Source organism: Phalacrocorax carbo, chromosome Z (assembly GCF_963921805.1).
Source record: "Phalacrocorax carbo chromosome Z, bPhaCar2.1, whole genome shotgun sequence".
NCBI classification, from domain to species: Eukaryota; Metazoa; Chordata; class Aves; order Suliformes; family Phalacrocoracidae; genus Phalacrocorax; species Phalacrocorax carbo.
In genome coordinates this window covers 51737187-51755302 of record NC_087548.1, presented here as the reverse complement: position 1 = coordinate 51755302, position 18116 = coordinate 51737187, and the positions used below count along the sequence as shown (strand labels likewise).

The 18116-nt window shown below is 42.7% G+C and overlaps 1 protein-coding gene across 2 annotated transcripts in view; it reads left to right on the top strand.

Annotated features, from left to right (window-relative positions):
• The first annotated feature begins 4185 nt into the window (after positions 1-4185).
• The window catches only part of MEGF10 (multiple EGF like domains 10), a 106286-nt gene continuing 92355 nt past the window's right edge, over positions 4186-18116 (top strand). Inside the window, exons 1-2 of one of the 2 annotated variants that reach the window (XM_064438368.1) lie at positions 4186-4276; positions 4716-4773. The gene's annotated coding sequence lies outside the window, so the exon portion shown is untranslated. The remainder of the gene's footprint in view (positions 4277-4715; positions 4774-18116) is intronic. The other variant, XM_064438367.1, reaches the window with a different exon arrangement.

Below are 18116 nucleotides of genomic sequence, written 5' to 3'. Positions count from 1 at the left end.
CGAGTTCTGGGGAAAAAGTTACATTTGGAGCAGTTTAAAGGTGTTATCTGGTACTGGAAAGTAGGGAACCATGATTCAAAACATCTAAGCCATGTTTAAAGCTCTGTCAGTCAGCCACTCTGAGCCTCAGTTTACCAATGTATATGAGAAATGTAACTATCTCAACACTTACTGAATTAATGCTTGCAAGAAGCTGGATGTTCTCAGATAAATAGTGTTATAAAAGACTAAAGAGTCATTTTGGAGGATGATATTTAAGCTTTTTTTGTTTGCGTTTTTATTGCAAGTAGGATAAACAATCCTGGATTTTCCCGATACATTACTTCAAAGAACACAAGCGTGGCGACACTGTTATTTTTCTGAAGAGGGTCATTGCAATGTGAAGATAATTTTTGTATATAGAAAATGCTGTACACCTCCAAAAGCCAATACTGTAAGTTATACCTTACTTCAGTTTAACTTCTTTTGATGAGATGACCTTATAAGACTGCTTGTGTCTGCTGTACATATTTGGTTGTGCCTGGCATGTTAAGTAGTTGTCTGATGGACACAGCAGGTATTTTTTTCTATGTGATAGTGTCCCAGGTCACTACTGTAGAGTGAAGAAAGATTGTTTTCAGAGGTAAACAGAAAACGTATTTTAACTCTTACACAGCTGAAAAAATAAGAATTCCAATACTGAATGTCTTTCTTTTTTGTCTGTGTCTTCAAATCATATATCATTCCATTTTCATACCTAAGTTTTCATCATTTTTTTCACTTACAGATTTATTTAAAAACCTGTCATGGTATGTCCCCAAATTTACACCAAAAAGAAATGGAGAGTCAGCAATTTTTAATTTGTCCTGTTTCTCTCTGATATCACATCATTATCACATATCATAGCAGCATTACCACCAGTGCTCATGCCCAGAATTAGGCCCAAAATACTTTTGTTATAAAATTATAAGGAATGGTTAAAAATGCTGCCTATCTTGAAATGCACGATGTCTTTGAAGAAGCTGACATTCTTGCATCATCTCTTTCATATTATTTTGCTTATTCCTTTCTCCTTCCTCATTCTGTTTAATATTTTGGCTTTTTCTCCTTACTATCTTTGTATTTTTTTCCCCATTTGCTTCCTTTCTTTTTTTACTTTTGTTCTACACTCTCCTGTCTCCACTCCCCAGAACCTTTTGCTTCCAAGTACAAGGCCAGCCTACAATCACCCCTTCATTTCATCTTTGCCCTCTGAAGACCAAAGCACAAATAAGAAGAGCCATCCTGATTTCTGTGATCCCCTTTTCACTTTTCCTCTTCCCTGCAATTGCAATTTGAAAGCAAACAGCACTCTTCTTATCACTGAAAAACAGTGCATGTGTGAGGCCGTCAGGGAATGCAGAAGTGTTACTCTGTGTTCCCATCCCCTCAAAGTTAGAGAATGATGAAATGACTTGTAACTTGTCGTCACACCACTTCTGTCCTTCATACCTCACTTTCTGGAAGGAATATCTCATCCTGATATCCTGGCGCTGCGAAATTGTAGACACGAGCTGGGCTGTGAGTGAAAATTTTGTGTTCTAATGCCATTGTGTTTCTGTGTATGGGCTGGATCAGTCATGTTACATATTTCCACGTCGCTATTTTCAGATCAAATAATTTGGCTGGCAAAGGGGTAAACAGCAGTGGAAAATACTGCATAGGTATATCTGTAGATAACACTTTCTGTGCTGTTTATATACATGCATATTTTATGCTTATTTCAGCTTAGCACAGCAATAGAGGGGAGCTTTCATCTCATGCCACCTGTTGCAGTCTGAAAGTTAAGGTATTTAATCTAAGTCATGGCTATAGTCAGTAGTGATGGACAAACATCTTCAGAGGCCAGTTCGCCCCATCCCAAAACATGTGCCTTACTACAGGCAAGCTTAATTGCCCTTTGCAATGATGACTAGCTTAACTTGATGCTTAACTTTGAGGGACAACTATATTTTAGTATGATGGTTGATCCTCTACAGGTTCATAATTTTTTCATAGAGACACTTGAATTTTATTTCAGATTGGTTTTGAGCATATTCACTGAACAGTGTTTTAAAAAAGAAGGAAAGAAGGAACTTCCTATCAAAGGCGATCCAGTTAATAAGTGTAACATCTTCTCTTTGCATCTATTTATTGCTGAGGTTGTTCATTTTCTACCTGCTATTTGTATTGCCATGACAAATGAGCTACACAGAAAATTATCTTCAAATGAGCACTTAGGACCATATTCTTAAAATGTAGTTCCTTATTCTTCTACAACTTCCCTTAAGGAAGATGAGACAATTCACAAAAGAATGTGGTTCTTAGTGCAAAAGAGAATGAAAAATATATTTTCTTACTATTTCATGTTTATATGCATACGTTACAGATGAACAAATGATTAAAAGAAACAGGAAGTTCTTCAAGTTGTAAGAGATGTCAAAAAGGAGTAACACACAGTTGGCATAACTTCATTTTTTATGTTAACTGGGAATCTGAGAATGCATATATCTTTCTGATACCAAAACTGGAGGAATAGTGATGTGCAGCTAAATTACAAACTTACCACTTTGGAGAAACCGTAGTGTTTTAAAACACTAACAAATCTTAAGGCACATACATTGAGAAGGGGCAAACAGATACAGGCTCCCATGAAGGATAATGAAGTAAACCAAATTTAAGTAACAAGTATACAACTGACACTGGTCATCTTCAGGTAGCTAGATCAACTCCTTATGCAGACAATTAACATTTCGTTCTGGATCACCTTAAAAAACTTGGCTATAATTAGGATGCTAAATTTACATCAGCTTGAAAAATATAAGTTTTTTTTTTTGTATTTTCCATCTTAGTGCTATTCCTTAGTGGGTTTTTTAAAAATCTTTTAGGCTTGAGATCAGACCAAAACTGCCATTAATTCTCATAGGTTTAGATACAACGATCAGGAATGCATGTGACAAAAAAATTTGGGTCATCGCTTTTTTTTTTTTTTTTCCCGTAAATCGAAGATACCATCTAGAGAGAGTATTACAGCTATTCTGGCTGTGTAGCTGCCGACCTCTGCTTGAACGAGTTTCTGAGCGCCCCGACGCCTGCAGCAACAGCAGGTGTCTCTGCTTTCCAGCACACCCAGCCCCAGCTCTTCCCTGGCCGTCGCCTGCCCTGCCCTGCCCTGCCCGCAAACGGGGCGCTGCTTTCGCACCCCAGCCTGAGCCGTCAGCAGCGATAAAACCCACCCGCTCTTCTGCAAGGAAAAGGATGCTTCAGTGGCACAACTTCTTAGTACGTGAAGTACAAAAAGCGAAATTCCATCTATAGCCAAAATAATACCAGTTACGCAAGGCAGGCTTCTCCTTGCAAAAGCCAATTTGGTAGATTAGCTACTGTGATTTATGACTGCTTGTCACATTTAAAACAACCTAACGTTTGTTTCTCGTGCAAAGGCTGTGATAAAAGGGTGTGTGCATGTGGGGGTGGGACGATATTTGCGAGTCTTTTGGGCTCTCTTTTGTATAAAGCCACAAGTCGCGGTTGCTGAGTTTTGCGAAACATTTTCCTTTCCGTGCTCCATGCTGCAACTCGAGTCACGAAGCAGGCTCACAGGTCTGATTTACCTGGAATATCTGGGGAATAGCAGGTATCTCCACTTAAATACAGTAGTGGAAAAGTAATGGTGTCCTTCCTTTCTCAATCAGCAGCGGAGGGGAGCAGATGACGTTTGTTCTTCTGTGGATCTGGGTCTTCTGGCGGAGCTCAGTTTTATTCCTCGGTCACCTGCTGGGCAGGTACCCACTTTTCACCGGGCTGAACAAAATGACCTCTGAGGCGCCCATGTAGCTTTCACTTTGCCTGCAAGTGGCTGGAGAGAGGCTGGTTTGGGTTTTTTTTTTGTTTGGGGTTTTTTGGTTTTGTTTGGTTTGGGTTTTTTTTTTGGGGGGGGGGGGAGGCAACATCCGCGGCGGGGAGCGCCCCGCGGGCGACACCAACCCGAAAAGCGTGTAAGGGGTTAAGTGGCCGTCTACCTGCCTGACTGTCTGTGTGTCTGTCCGTCGCGGCTACACGCCGCTGCTCGGGGGCCGGGGCCAGGGGCGGGGACGGGACGGGCCGGGTGAGGAGGAGGAGGAGGAGGAGGAGGAGGAGGACGAGGACGAGGAGGAGGAGGAGGGGCTGCTCCCCGCTGGCCCCGCAGCACACACCGCACCTCGCTCGGCGCAGCGGCGGCGGCGGCAGCCCGTGGCTCCCGGCACCCGATCGGACGGGGAGGGCGCCCGCAGGACAGGTAGGCAGGGACCCGTCTGTCCGTCCCGTCCCGTCCGTCCCGCCCCGCAGGTGCGGCTCCGGGAGGCCGCGGTGCCGGGCGCGGATGCGGGGGCACCCCGGGTCGGGCGGCGCCCCCGGGGAGGAGCGGGGTGGCGAGGCGAGGCGGCATCGCCCCCGGAGCGGAGCGGAACCGGGCGGGCCAGGGGCTGCCCTCGGCAAAGGAGCCCCGGGGGCCGCGGCGGGGAGCAGCCAGGCGCCCGCGCGTGTCTCCCCGCGTCGTCGCGGGGGTGGGTGGCCCGGCGGCGGGGCGGCGCTGGGGCTGCGGCGGGCGGCATCAGCGGGCTCTCCCCGGCTCGCAACCCGCGCTGGCGGTCCGGAGCCGGGGCCAGGCAGCTCAGGCTATCCGCAGGGCGGAGGATTTGGGCGAAAAGATCTTTTTTTTTTTTTTTTTTTTAAAGGCCACCGTTCGTTTTCACGGAAAGCTTTTGGCAGTCCTAAGCAGAGACTGGAACGAGAGTACGTACTGAGATAGAGGGATGTTTGTGTATATATGTAGATAAGCATGACCTGCATGTGAAAACGCACATCTGTTTAATAACTTGACTTTGTTCCAGCATACGTCTTTCAGCAGAAGCTGCCTAGTGAAATTCTCAGTTGTGTGGTATCCTGTACAGATTTTCTTTTGGCGACAGTCATAGTAGTGTAAACATTTCCTGTTTTGTGTTTCAGCCAAGAAGTAGGCTCGATCTGGAAATGTAGGCACAAATCAATTAGGAAAAATAAGCAGCTGCTTTTCCTAGAATGAGCTGGGAATGCAGGGCTTTTTGGTAATCTTAAAAATTACTTAAATGTTGCTGCCAGTCATTCAGTATTTCAGTGTAGTCCAAGCAGGCATGATTTTCCTGGAATCGTTTACAGCTCTGAAGTTTTTCTCAAGTACCAACTTTTGATTATAAAGCGAGTTTAAAGCCTCAGCTTGGAACATGCCGTCGGTAGTGTAGATGTTTCATGGCATACTTTCTCAGGTTTGTAACTGAGCTTTGGCAGCAGCAGTTTGAAAAGCAGATTAACATAATGACTCTATTTAGGAAAAACGTTTTTATCCAGCAACTTGGAAGAACACAAAAAAAAAAGAAGTCAAGTCTGGAGAGTAACATTTGTTTCCCAGAAGATAAGCTTCAGACCTATGCTGAAAAGTCTTAGATGTTTTGACTGAGCAGCATGTCTGATGTGAGACTGAAACGTAAAGCTGGCTTCAGGCTTCAGTTTCCTTGTCAACACCCCTAAATGGCATTTGTGCCCAATAACACAATACCAGGAGGAAAGCATATGTAATTAGGTATGTGCGTTCTTCTTGAAGTGCAGAGGGGCGTGCAACTGCCTGAGCTGGAGACAGAATTTAAGAAAATAACAGCCTGGGTGGCCAAATTATCTGTATCGGTTGCTACTCAATGGCCCTGCAAATGAAATGGTATTAGGAAGCCTATTTTCATTTTCTCTCTCAAGTTAGAAAGGCCAGCTGGGCAGGTGCGCTCCAGACTTTTAATAAGCTGGACAAACAAGTTAATTTATGCCCAAGTTTCTACTTGTTTGCTCATATAACTCATGCACCTGCACAGCATCAAAACATGGGACCTCATCTAGTAAAATTGATTTGATTTTTATTACGCAGACAACTAATCTCCATGTGGCCTTGTCATACAATCAAATCTAAATGCGTATCACTCCCACAAGAGGTGGATCAGTTGCATCATGCTAGTACTGATTGTTAATATGCTGTGGAGATGGTTTGGCTTTGCATTTGGCTTCTTAACATGGTGCAGTTTTAAGCCTGGAGTGTTACATGTCTCTGCTAGAAGACGAGCAGTTCGCAGGACTGGCAATGAATTTTCTGTGTCTCGCTCACTGATTACAATCCATGTCTTGCAAAAAAAAACTCAGCTGCTGACTGCTGAGTGACCTGTGGGAAGTAAGCTGGTATCCATTTGATTTCCGTGAAAATCACTTATCAGAGTTCCCATTTTGAGTATCAGGTGGTGAAACAGTCCACTGTTGGCACTGTTCTCCAGGGGCAGGGCTGTGCACGCCAGTTTTGACTCCCCACAGACAGCCCCAGGAGACAGAAACCGTAGTGCCTTTGCCTTGAGAGCATGATGCTTTAGCCCTTTGTATACCATACGTTTTACCACTTAGCTGCTCTAGCTAAAATATGTGTAGCTAATGCCAACACTTAAATTGCGACTGGAGGTGTGGGGTTGTGTCCTCACAGCATGGGCACCGGGAGGACCTCTCCAGGGGTTGCAGTGTTAAATGAGCTGTTCCTGCACTGCAGGTGAAGAGTTTGAGTAAGTGAACGCTCCTTCGGCCACTCTCATAACCACGTTTTTACAAACATAGGGTATATTCTGCTGTATGGGGACATACAGCTAGGGAAGCAAATGAAGTTTAATGAAAGCAGTTAACACATCTATGCAGAGAACACGGGAATCGTGCACTAACATACTTAAGTTTGATTAACACCTAACAGAGTTTGGAGTGGGCTTTTGACTGCAGCTGGTAAGGATCCCTTGAATTTATATTCAGATTATTTGGCAGGAGTTTTGCACCTGGTATGTAGAGACATAACTTTTTCTTGTCTAGGCATTTTCATTTCTCATTAGGGAAAGTAAGTGGGTTTTGAGGAAGGAAAAAAATAAATATATTCTTTGCATATGTGCTACAGTTTTAGTCAAAAAAAAGATATGTTTATTCTTTCACAGAGAATACTGTAACATGGATGTCATCCAGAATATTAATTTTTTAAATGGAACAGAGCAGTAAAAATCTAGAAGAAGCCTTTCTTTAGATGTGGAGTAGTGGAATTATAGTCAAAGTTCCTACATCCTTATTCCCATGAAGCAGTGTCTCCCTTGATGAATGATGCCAATGGCACCAGGTTTTACTATATAGTAGTTATGTTACCAACTGATTGTCAGCTATGGAATTTGACCCTGATTTTTAATACTAAGTGATGAGTTTCCCTGTAATTGGTACTTGTATTCCCCTTTGAAGATTTGAAACATATGCTAGAATCAGCCTATCAAGAACTTAGATATAACTGCATTATTTTTTCATTGATGAGAAGAATCTGTGTCTTGATATTCCAAATGTTTTTCTTCTGGAAAGAGTATGTATCATCTAAAGCCATCTGTCAGAAAAATAGGAGGAGTATTCTGGGGAGGGATTGGCTTTGATAGAATAGCTTTATTGATTGTGTCAGCATTCTTGTTAATTAACCCATTCAGACTGTCTGGTCTTTAGTTGATGTTTTGCTTGTGTAAGGATTTGTGGTTCATGCCTTTGGATATACACATTTAGATATACACACTACATCTTAAAATGTAGACAGCCAGCTCTTCATGTGTTATCTGTTTTGTATCTGATTGTCAGAGAAATTAGTCCATAGTCAGCAATGAGGTACTAATTCTGAGCTCTTTTGATGTGCAAGACAACGGAAGAATATAGATTGGGAAGCAGAAAGCATAATTTTAACTTTTGACACTGACTTGCTGTGTGACCCCATGAAAGAAACATAATCTTTTTTTCTGCTGCTGTAAAAGAACGCTCTTCTAAGCCTACCAAATTATTTTCGTTGACCACAAAGAGATGCAAGTTAACTCTTGGGAGGAAACTTGAATATGAAGACTTCATATTAATGTGTCTTATATTTAAAACATAAACACTAGCACTAACAGCTGTAGGTTGTATGGCTCTGTTATCCCGCCACTCTGGTCACAGGAGCACAACAGCACAAAACCAATAGTAAAAATTATCTTGGCTTTTATAATCTAAAATTTAAGACAAAACTCAATTAGGAAAAAAGGAAGGACAATGAAATAATGAAAAAAATTGTCAAGCCACAGTCATATTATTATTCAACAAAAATAACAGAAATTTAAAATGTTTAAAGGGGTTAATGGTAGTTTTTTCAGGTGAGAGTCTTCAAATAAGAAGCAGTGTACAAGTACTTCTTGAAACAGCAGGAGGGCTGGGACCATGGCCCTCCCAAAGAAGGGGTCAGCATCTTGTTAAGTACGAGACATGTTGGGCATGGAAATAGGCCATGAAAGGCAAGGGGAGGATTGCAGAAGTCACGACGTTAGGGCAATGCAGAAGGTGGATTTGTCAGGCTGGACAAGGGAATACCCCCAGCAAGGTTTTGTGGTGTGTGTGAAGTTGACCAGGCATGAGACCTGGGGGCCGTGACCCAGCCTGGTGGTGTCTCTCATGGGCAGTGCTGGTCTGGGAGGGTGTGCTCAAAACAATGGTGGAGGTTGTAGAGAAGAGGGAGGGCTGGTCAAGGCTGCTCAAGAAAGAAAAATTATCAAGAGAGCAATAATGTGTGTTTAGGGTGACTGACATGTCTATGAGCAGTAGCAGGGTGGAATACAACACTGGAACTTAGCAGAAGGTATGTTACTTTGATGGACTGCAAAGGAACATGAAACGAACTGAATGGAAAACAAAAGCAAGCTGGTAGCTTGTTCCATGCACACTCCCATTTCTTTTGGAAAGAAGCCATTGCTTTGTAAAATTTTCTGTACATTGCAAGCATTATGCTATGAGTTCTTGCTGCCATCGCACTTATCTCCTTCAGGGGTAGATCCTGCAAGCCCTCATAAAAGTGAGTAGTGTTTTATTCTATAGGCAAGCGTATGAGACAAATATATGCAGCACAGAATGATTCAGAGACACAGTAAGGGTAGGAGGATATCCTTCTTAACATATTTTGGTCTTAGCCCTGTGAGAATATTTTTCATTAATGAAAACAAAGACATCTGTGCAGAGTCTCAATGAGTTCATCATGTTCACAGCATCTTTTGAAGTTTCTCATATATAGAAATCTTGTTTATCTGCTTTTCAGGACTTTTTTTGGGGTCTTGGTGAATTTAAAGGATTTACATAGAAAGTAGTAACATTGCCACCTGGCACATTGCTCATTTTTGTCTTGTGGAAATGTGTTGATTTTATCTTCCAGACATTTTTCTGAAGTACAGGAGAAAAATACTCAAGGTGGAGATAACTTTGACTTGAGGTTTTTCCGGTCCCCAACTGTTATTTGTAACAAAACAAAATACTGTGCTGTTGAAGGGCTTAGGAGAAGTCATGATGAGATCCTCATCCATGGCTCGCAGTGAATCTGGCAGTGCCACACACCGCATGCGCTCTGCAGTCACTCTGCAGCGGTACCAGCCCCGGGATATGGGAGCTGCCTGAGAGCTCCCCAGCTCCAGCTCTGCCTGTGCGTTGGGGTTTCCCATGGGGGGCCAGCTTGTGTTGGAGGAAGCTGTATGCTGCAGTCTCGTTTTGACATGCAGTTTTGACCGTCATAATTCATATCTAAAGATCAGGGCTACAGGGTGCATCTGCCTTGCATTGTAGACACAGGTAACAGTGAGGTTGTTCGCTGGTGGAACAAAAGGTAGGAATTTGCAGCTGCAATGCTGTGCTTGTCGTCTCCTAAACTGCATTTTAGGGGCATCCTGCTACTGTGGTGGTATCCTTCTGACCTCACATACTGCAACTAAATCAAACTCATTTCTATGTTTTCACTATGACTGGATTCATTCAGACCTTTTGTACTATGGCAGTCTATTTTTCATTAACTGTGTTCCTCAACACTTGAGTCTGGTGTTGATTCATGCATAGTGATTTAGACTATGGCTATTTTATGTTACTTGCCCCTTTCTTCCCGTGGCCTGTGGAGAAGTTTCAGAATCAGTTGATCTGGATGAGAGCTTTTGAATCTTGACTTTTACAGTTTCAGCATTGCAGAACTGATTAACTGGAGGAGCGAGAGAGTTTCGATCACAGGGCTCTGCCAAAAAGAACCCCCAAAGTTAATGTTTTGTGAGAAAGCATGCCTTGCAGTTTAAGCCCAGAGTGACAATGATTGTAACACAATGCTGTTCATGTGACAGCCAGACAAAGAGGCCATTATGCACGGCTGGCTGGCATCAGATCCTCCCAAAGCCAGTACTCAGACTAAGCTTGGTCACCCCGAGAACGTGAATACGCTGGAAGCACTTGTGTGTTAAAAGAGAAATAAAAGACGTATGTGTGTGTGTGGGTGTGTGTGCACTAAGGACCGGTTAAGTTGTAAGTACTAAATGACATAATTGATTTGTTTATGGTTTTTGGAAGTTGCTGTCAGGAATCGGCAAAAAACAATTAACACAGCACTGAGGACAGACATGGTGGGAATAAGACAGCGTGTATCAACAGACCAAGTAGATCTTCCAGTTCCTTTGGTCCATGCTACAAGATGGCGTCCTACAGTGCGCTTTTGAGCATGTATAACTGAGTTTTAATTTCCTCTAAAGTTTTTAGAATATTTTGGACTGCCCTGGTCTGTCATCACACACACGTTATGATCACTGGAACTTAGGCACAAGTAATGCGTATGTGTGTTTGTGGGAAGCATTTCTTTGGTGACTTATAAACCCTCTTCAAAGGGTTCAAGATCACCGGCAAGGATCGGAGCACTCGATACATGAAGAAATGTCCCTGACAACTTGTAAGCTGTAGCAATCTTGGCCCCAAACGCAGCACACTTGCGTCAGCCATTGTAAATCTCCTTGAAAAATATGATACAGCAGCTGGAGTGGAAAGCTCTTCAATTAGAAATGTGTTTGTTTAAAAACAACTGTTTCACCTTTGCAGGCCTGAGGGCTCGATTTTCTTCTCCAGTGCACAGGAGATGGCACCTGATGATGAACAGAGTCACTGGTGCTCACACCTGGCAAAGGCACTTTGGCCTCATTTTCTAGCTACTGCTGAATGTTACTTTTTCCCCATTTTTCTTTTTTTCCCCATTTTTCTTTTTTTCCCCATTTTTCTTTTTTTCCCCATTTTTCTTTTTTTCCCCATTTTTACTTTTCCTTTTCTCCCCTTTCCCTCTCTTTCCCTCACTTCCTTTCTCTTTTCTGATTGAGGACCTTATTAAAATAGTGTTTGCTTTTGAATGGTATTTGCTCTTAAACACCTAGCTTAAGGGAAAAACATAATTTACGCAGCAGTCTTTGCCCATTTGTTGTTGTATTGGTACTGGTATAGAAACAAAGCACCATGAGTTCAATTTCTTTAATTTCATGTAAGGTTCAAATATGTTTTTTCATTTTGCTCTGACTGTTATGCTTTCTGAATAAATAAATTCAAAATATAAAATTATTTCCTATTCTGCAGATGTGTTTTGTTTATAGTGACATGTTTTTCCTACTTTGTTTACACTTTTCCAGTGAATGTTTTACTTTAGAGAAACTTTTGAAGTGCAAAGAGGAACAGAAAGCATTTTTGCAACAGGTGACAGAGTAGTATTAAATAATTCATCTTTTTATTTATTCAGTTCTCTGTCATTAGGCTTTTCTTTAGAGGGTTTTGTGTCTTTACTCTTGAGAGAGATGATAACCAAAATTACTTATGCCTATATTAAGAGTTTTGTGTCATCAAGAATTAATCTAAAGAGGGTAAGGCTGTATTTTGCATTTGGGGCACAAACGATAAATCAAGAAGCACCATATATTCGTAGCTCTATTTAAATAAACAAGTGCCTGAAGAGCTGATGATTTTTGCGCCTGCACCCTGGCCTCCAAAAACATGACGCCTGGGAGTTGTAGTGGGCTCTGTATGAACTTGGCGCTTTTGCTCACAAATTCCTTTTTATGCCAAGTTGCTTGTGGTTGAGGATCAAAACTAGAGAGCTTAATGATTTTGTCTGAATTGTACAAGTAATTAAAAATCCCAGCCACTTTTGGCCTGACACTTGGATGTTTTTTTGGTGGTTGTTGCTTTTTTCTTCAACTTTAGTATGCTTGAAGAGTCTCACTGCTCTGGGGGGAAAAAAAACCAGGAGGTGTTTGGTTTGGGGAGCAAGGTTGGCATAATTAGACTCTTGACCAGCTTTCTCCCCCAGGGTTTACCTTACATGCTTTAGTAAATCTTTTAAACAGAAAGAAATACTGATGATACAGTCCAGCTGGAGTCAGAGGGAAACTGAGCTGTTGGTCTAAGAAATTCAGTGATCTGTCAGAGTAAGTCGGGTGAATAAATGATTGCTGAGGGTAAAGCTGGGCTAGACAGGCTGTTTTGTTGGTTTTTTATTTTTTTTTTGTTTGTGTTTTTTTTGTTTTTTTTTTTCAGTCCTCAAGAAAACGATTGGTACCTAATAATTTTTTTAAACTGTGTTAGAAGGGTGCCAGCCTGTGTAGAAATTAGGATTTCCTTTTCTCTTGCAAGCACTGTAGAAAGGATGCATGTGATCTCTGGATGTGCAGCCATTAAAGGATGTCTGTAGGCCACTGCACAGCCTTATGACAGCAGTGGATTTTAATTACCCATATAATTACTTTTTTTGTGCGTAAGAATCTCTTAGATTTTCATGTCACTATGAACATCCTACACAAAAACATGTTTGGTTTTGGGACCACAGAAGACAGGGACATGTATGTATTTTAAAAATTATGGGTAGGACTTAAGGAAGAGATGGTGCAGTGTGATTCTTGCCTGCTATGTACATTTTGGTATAGGTGTTGCTGTCTTTCATGATGTAAGCTCTGATGGTCCTGTTTGATGTTGTCAGGTTCTCCCATCCCTTAGATATTTTCTGGTGCATTGGAAGTATCCAAATTACTGATTTCAGTGACTTGGAAACTTATGAAATTTTGTTTTTTATGATGCAACTAGGAGTCTTTCAGGAATCTAAACACCTCCAGAAGATTTCCTGGAAAGATGGGAAGGAGATTTATCAGTTCTGTTCAACCAGTCTTAGTTTATATCCTCTCTAGAGAGGTGTTTCTTTCATAGAAAATCTAGATAAGTGTAATAGGAATAAACAGACATCTAAGTCTAACCAGTTTTTGTGAACTCCTAAATGGAAGTCCCACTTGTACCTTTGTCGTATTTTCCTCTAATTTTATGATGCTACTTCCAGGCTGTTACTCACATGCTTTGTGAGTTCCCAAGTGCTTTATGAGTGAGCAGGTGAATATCTACAAACCCTGGGTGGCTCTTCCATCACGGACTCTATGTCCTCTGCTGCAACTTCACACCCTCTTCTCCCATACAAAGGCCTCATTCCTCAAAGCAGCAAAGGTGAAGCAGTTAAATAATTAATACCTGTCCTCATTGGCCATATGCTGGCAGGAGACTGTGGAAGAGAGGCAGAAAAAAAGCCTGGTACCGTTACTCCCTCAGGCTGGTGTTGCTTTGCCCTTTGGTGGGAGTTTCTGATATACTGCAGCTGAGAAGTGTTTCACTGGCTGCAGTGCATTATATTATTATTATTATTATTGTTATTATTATTATTATTTGGTTTTTTATATTAGTGGATTCTGATTAACCACACGATTGCTTTTTATGCATAAGAATGCCAATTAAGATGCTGGTTTTTCTCCTGCCATGACGAAGACCTGGGCATCTATGGCTGGATGATTGCTGCCACTGATTTGGGCTGGTGTTGTCTTCCTGGCATGACCCATAAGAAAGAAAAAATACATAATGCTGTGCAGTTTCTCAATGTCATTTTATCGAGCAAAAAGCCCACCTCCTTGGCCCTGCTGGCTGCTTCGCTTGCCTGCTGAGGTGCAGGAAGGCTGGTGGTCTACCAAGTTCAACAGCCCTGCTAAGACCATCTCCTTCCCCTCCCATGCAGAGGACTGAGGTCTGAAACCTTGTCCAGGGTATGGGCTTTGTGTGGGCTTGGGTGCTCTGGCTGTAGCCAACCCAGGCGCTGAGGCATGAGCTCTCCCTTTCCGGCAGGTTGCAGAGGCACCCCATACAGGGAGCCTCTGCACTGCGTACTCACGTGTTTGCCATGGGGGGGCTGCGCCTCCCTCTGGTCTCCAGTTTTGACAATGGTGTTTCTAAAGAAAATGTCACAATTTGCACAGGCTGCTTGACTCCATTGCTCTGCCACCACGAAAATCATGGTCTCTTCACTAGCCTCTTTTTGCCTACAAATCCCCCTCTTAACACGCTTGCCTCCTTCCCTCAGACTTCATGCTGCTTAAACAGTGAAAATGTAAAAGCAGAACAACTGTTTGGGCCCTTTTTGTCTGCCCTGGCCGTGGACGGTGGAAGAGCTGTGCGTGGGCTCCCCCCGCCGCTGGGGGAGACCCCTTGGGCAGCGCACCAGGCGGCATTCACCAGCCACACCGCCGGCTTGTGCGTATAACTCGCGGCTCCGCCTGCTCTGTAATGGAACTTTAGTGCTGCTTTAATCCACGCCACATGCGGGTGACCCGAGCAAACCCTGTGGGAAGACAGAAGCCCTGTTGTATGTTTGTGGAGCAGTTGCTCGGAAGCTGATGTACAGCTGTGGCCGGGCTTGTTTGGAAGTGAGGAGTAATTTGATCTTTTAATCTTTTTTTCTGGGTTTTTTTTTTTTTCCTTCCCCAGACTGATATTGTAAATAACAACTGTTTCTGAAGTGTACCTGCCAGTGACATTGAAATGTGTATTTTAAATTGAGAGGTAGATTTAATGAAGATTTTAGCTGTGTGCAAAGAATGTGCCTTTTTTTTTTTTAATTAATTTTAGCTAGTTTCATTTCTTTAAAAGGTGTTAGAGAACAGAGGCTGAGGGCACAATTTTCCTACTTGCATTGAGTAAATCAGGAATAACTCAAGTGAAATCAGTGGACCTTCAGAGTAACTGAGGTGAGGAGCATGAAGACGGATCCCTTGCGCATCGCCTGGGTAATGCATTGTAGGATCTGTGAACACAGACGTCTCTGTTGTCCAGATACCCCAAAGCTGCCTCCACCAAAGCCAGAAAAACTGGCCTCCTTTAGTAGATTATTAAATTTTCTTTTAGAAAAAAGCTAAATTGCCAGCTCTGTAATGGACTCTGCCGAGAACGCATAGCAACATTACTGCCCTTCATGCTTTAGGGCTGTTTTGGATTAAAGGCACTACATGTTGCAAATACTGCCATGCAGGTATGCCACAGGGCTTCACCACTTCAAGAATGAAGATGGTACTGGATAGAAGTGAGTTTCATTAGTTCTGTGGAAGTTGTTTAACCTTTGAACCCCCCGAAATACTGGTTTTTAAATTATTGAACAAGAAGACTGGGTGAGTAGTTGTTGAAAAATGAAACAAAAACACAGCAAGAGAGATACTTCCTTGCTTTAAGTATCCCTACTGCTGTTGGTAGATTTTTCCATCTCCATAACCCATTTCAGATTGCTGGGAGACTTAATCTCACCTCTGGGACAATATTGTTCCTCTACAACTTTATTATACTTCTAAGATATGCTCCACTCTTTCTTGCTGAACATTACTTTATGCCAGTTAGCATGATTTGCATGATGTATGAATAATGACAGCCAGGATGTGTGTTCATGGTAAGTGAACCTCAAAGGATGCAGTGACTTGGGGTTCTGGTCTGTGCCTCTAAAATACAGAAGAATTTTTTTGTGTCTTTTCAGGCTGTCAACTTTTCTGTGTGTACCACACCCTTTTACCAGTCGATTTTCATTTTGATAGTGGATCAGCCTCAGAAAATAGATTCTTGCTTTGTTTGGTTTGGTTTGCCAGAGTAGTGCTGGGATGTGGGGAGGAAATGCTTTTTCTCATCTGGCAGTGAGAGGAGATGTAAAAAAAGTCTGAGGTTGCTGCCTCTTGGTCTTCTGTAGGAAGTTTTTGGAATGAAGTAGAAACCCATTCCAGTCACCCAAAAATGCCTAGTGGCATTCAGAAACGTCTCTGGAGGCTGCATTCTATGGTGTACTTTAAGCTTCCTCCTCTTCTCCTGTGGGAGTCTCTCACTATGCCTCCAAAACTTTCCCTGCATTCTGTTGTATTCCCTATCTCCAGGGAAATATAAAAGTTTTAGTACATTGACATTTTCTCTTAGGCATATAGGTGTGTTTTTCTTCATTGCAGTTTACAACAAGAATACCAGTGGGAAAAATAAAGAATTAGAAAAGCAGACAGAGACAAGGGCGTTATTGGCCTCTTCAGAGGTGACCCAAATCTGTTAAAAACTCTGTCATTTGTGATATTGTGTGAGGTGATATCTCTGTGAGTGTCTAAGACCCAAAAGTATGTATTTCATTATTCTGATGCGCACCCATGGTAAGCACTGTAAGCACAATGTGCAAGTTATTGCTGCTGTGGCAAAGTATTGAACTGGTGGCATGGGTCCTGAGGGTGGGCTGAAAACGGAGACTAGCAGACTTGAATTCTGTTTTCAGCTCTGCTGTTAATTTGTTTTATGAAATGAGATAAAACATTAAGACAGGAGTCTAAATACTTTCCATATATAGTGTGGTTATTAAGAGTAGCCTTAAGAAAATAAAAAAAGCCTTATGGTCTTAAAGTTTTGTAGATCTTATAGGACATTATGTTGATAAAAATACTATCTGTGAGATTATTACGTTACATATACTGAAAAGTAAGTGTGCTTAAGTAGGTGAATCCTATCTTTTGCTAAATTAAAGAGGTTGAGGGAGATAAGGTATTTGCAAAAGGCACATGAGAGGAAGGAGACCCCAGAGATAAAGCGCCACATGGAAACTTGCTGGAACCCCTTGCAGCGTGGAGTAGCCTTGGACTCCTGAGAGCACAACAAAGACCTTCAGACAGTGACAGAGAGCATCTGCCCTGGCTCATCTCACTCACTGGGGGAGGCTCTTTCCAAAAAATGGTCACTTGCTCCCCTGAAGGAAGGGAATTAGAGTGTCCCAATCTGCCCTCCAGAGAGAAGAAAGATTTATTGATGGATTAGTTCACTGTGCAGCTGATAGGTTGGGTCAGATGAAGCGCCTGTCACTTGCTCCAGCCTGTGGTAGACAGCTTTGCTTTAGCTTTAGCTTTCAACACAAGGGCATCCTTCTGCCTTTCAGGAGTGGATGCAATGGGTATCGGTACAGTTTTCATTGCTCTTCTACACATTCCTACCTTTCTCTGCACTCTCTAGAGCAACGCAGAAAATTGGTAAGGAAGGTCAAGTAATCGTTTGCTCCTTACTGGATGAAATGAATGAAAAGTAGTAATTTTAAGCAATATGGCAGCTGGCCTGTCTGTCTTCCTCGCTAACAATAGCAACATACATTTCTGTGCTCCTAGTGGAAAGCCTGTGTGAAATTGGAAATAAGCAGTTAGTCGAGGGAGAAGGTGTGTGTAAGCCCAGAGTAATTTTGCTATGTCAGGACTGGTAGATGTTAAGAGCTTAGTTTTTAGAGCCAATGGAAGATCAGCTGGTAGTAAAACCAGTGTAATAGCAGTTATTGGCCAGTCCAAGCATGGAGTTTTCACCAGGTGTTGTGACTGTGAATCTCAGTCTTTAGTCATCAAAAGTCAGTCGTCAGCATCACGCAGCATATGCCCATGGGCAGGAGGAGGGATGTGCTTCCTCCCAATAACACAGGATCCCTTGGTGTAGATCCTCTGATCTCTCCCTCTTATATGGGTTTTACTTTCCCCTACTTCTTTGCACTGTCTGCCGTCAGGGCGCTGCAGTCAGGTTTGCTGCCTCTGCACAAAGTGCCCTGCTAAGCTGCCTGGAGTGTCCCTGCTGCAGCCAGTGAGGCGACCTGGCAAATGCTGGCAGTGTTGAACTGTTGGGCTGCACTGGATTTCAGAAAGAGCAAGCAGTTTCATGAGCGAGTTCCGGTTTCATCCCAAATTTCCACACAGATCAAAGGAGAGCATCCATTCCATTTTCGGTCTTCCCAGAAGCTCCCTCACTGTGATCGTCCAGTGGCCCTGCAAATGCTGTGCTGTTTTTCACTGCCCTCCCAGATGATTGCTTGTCTGCTAGGAAAATAAAGCTGCAGATGTACTACTGAATGTGAGATTTCGTCCTGTGCAGCTTCC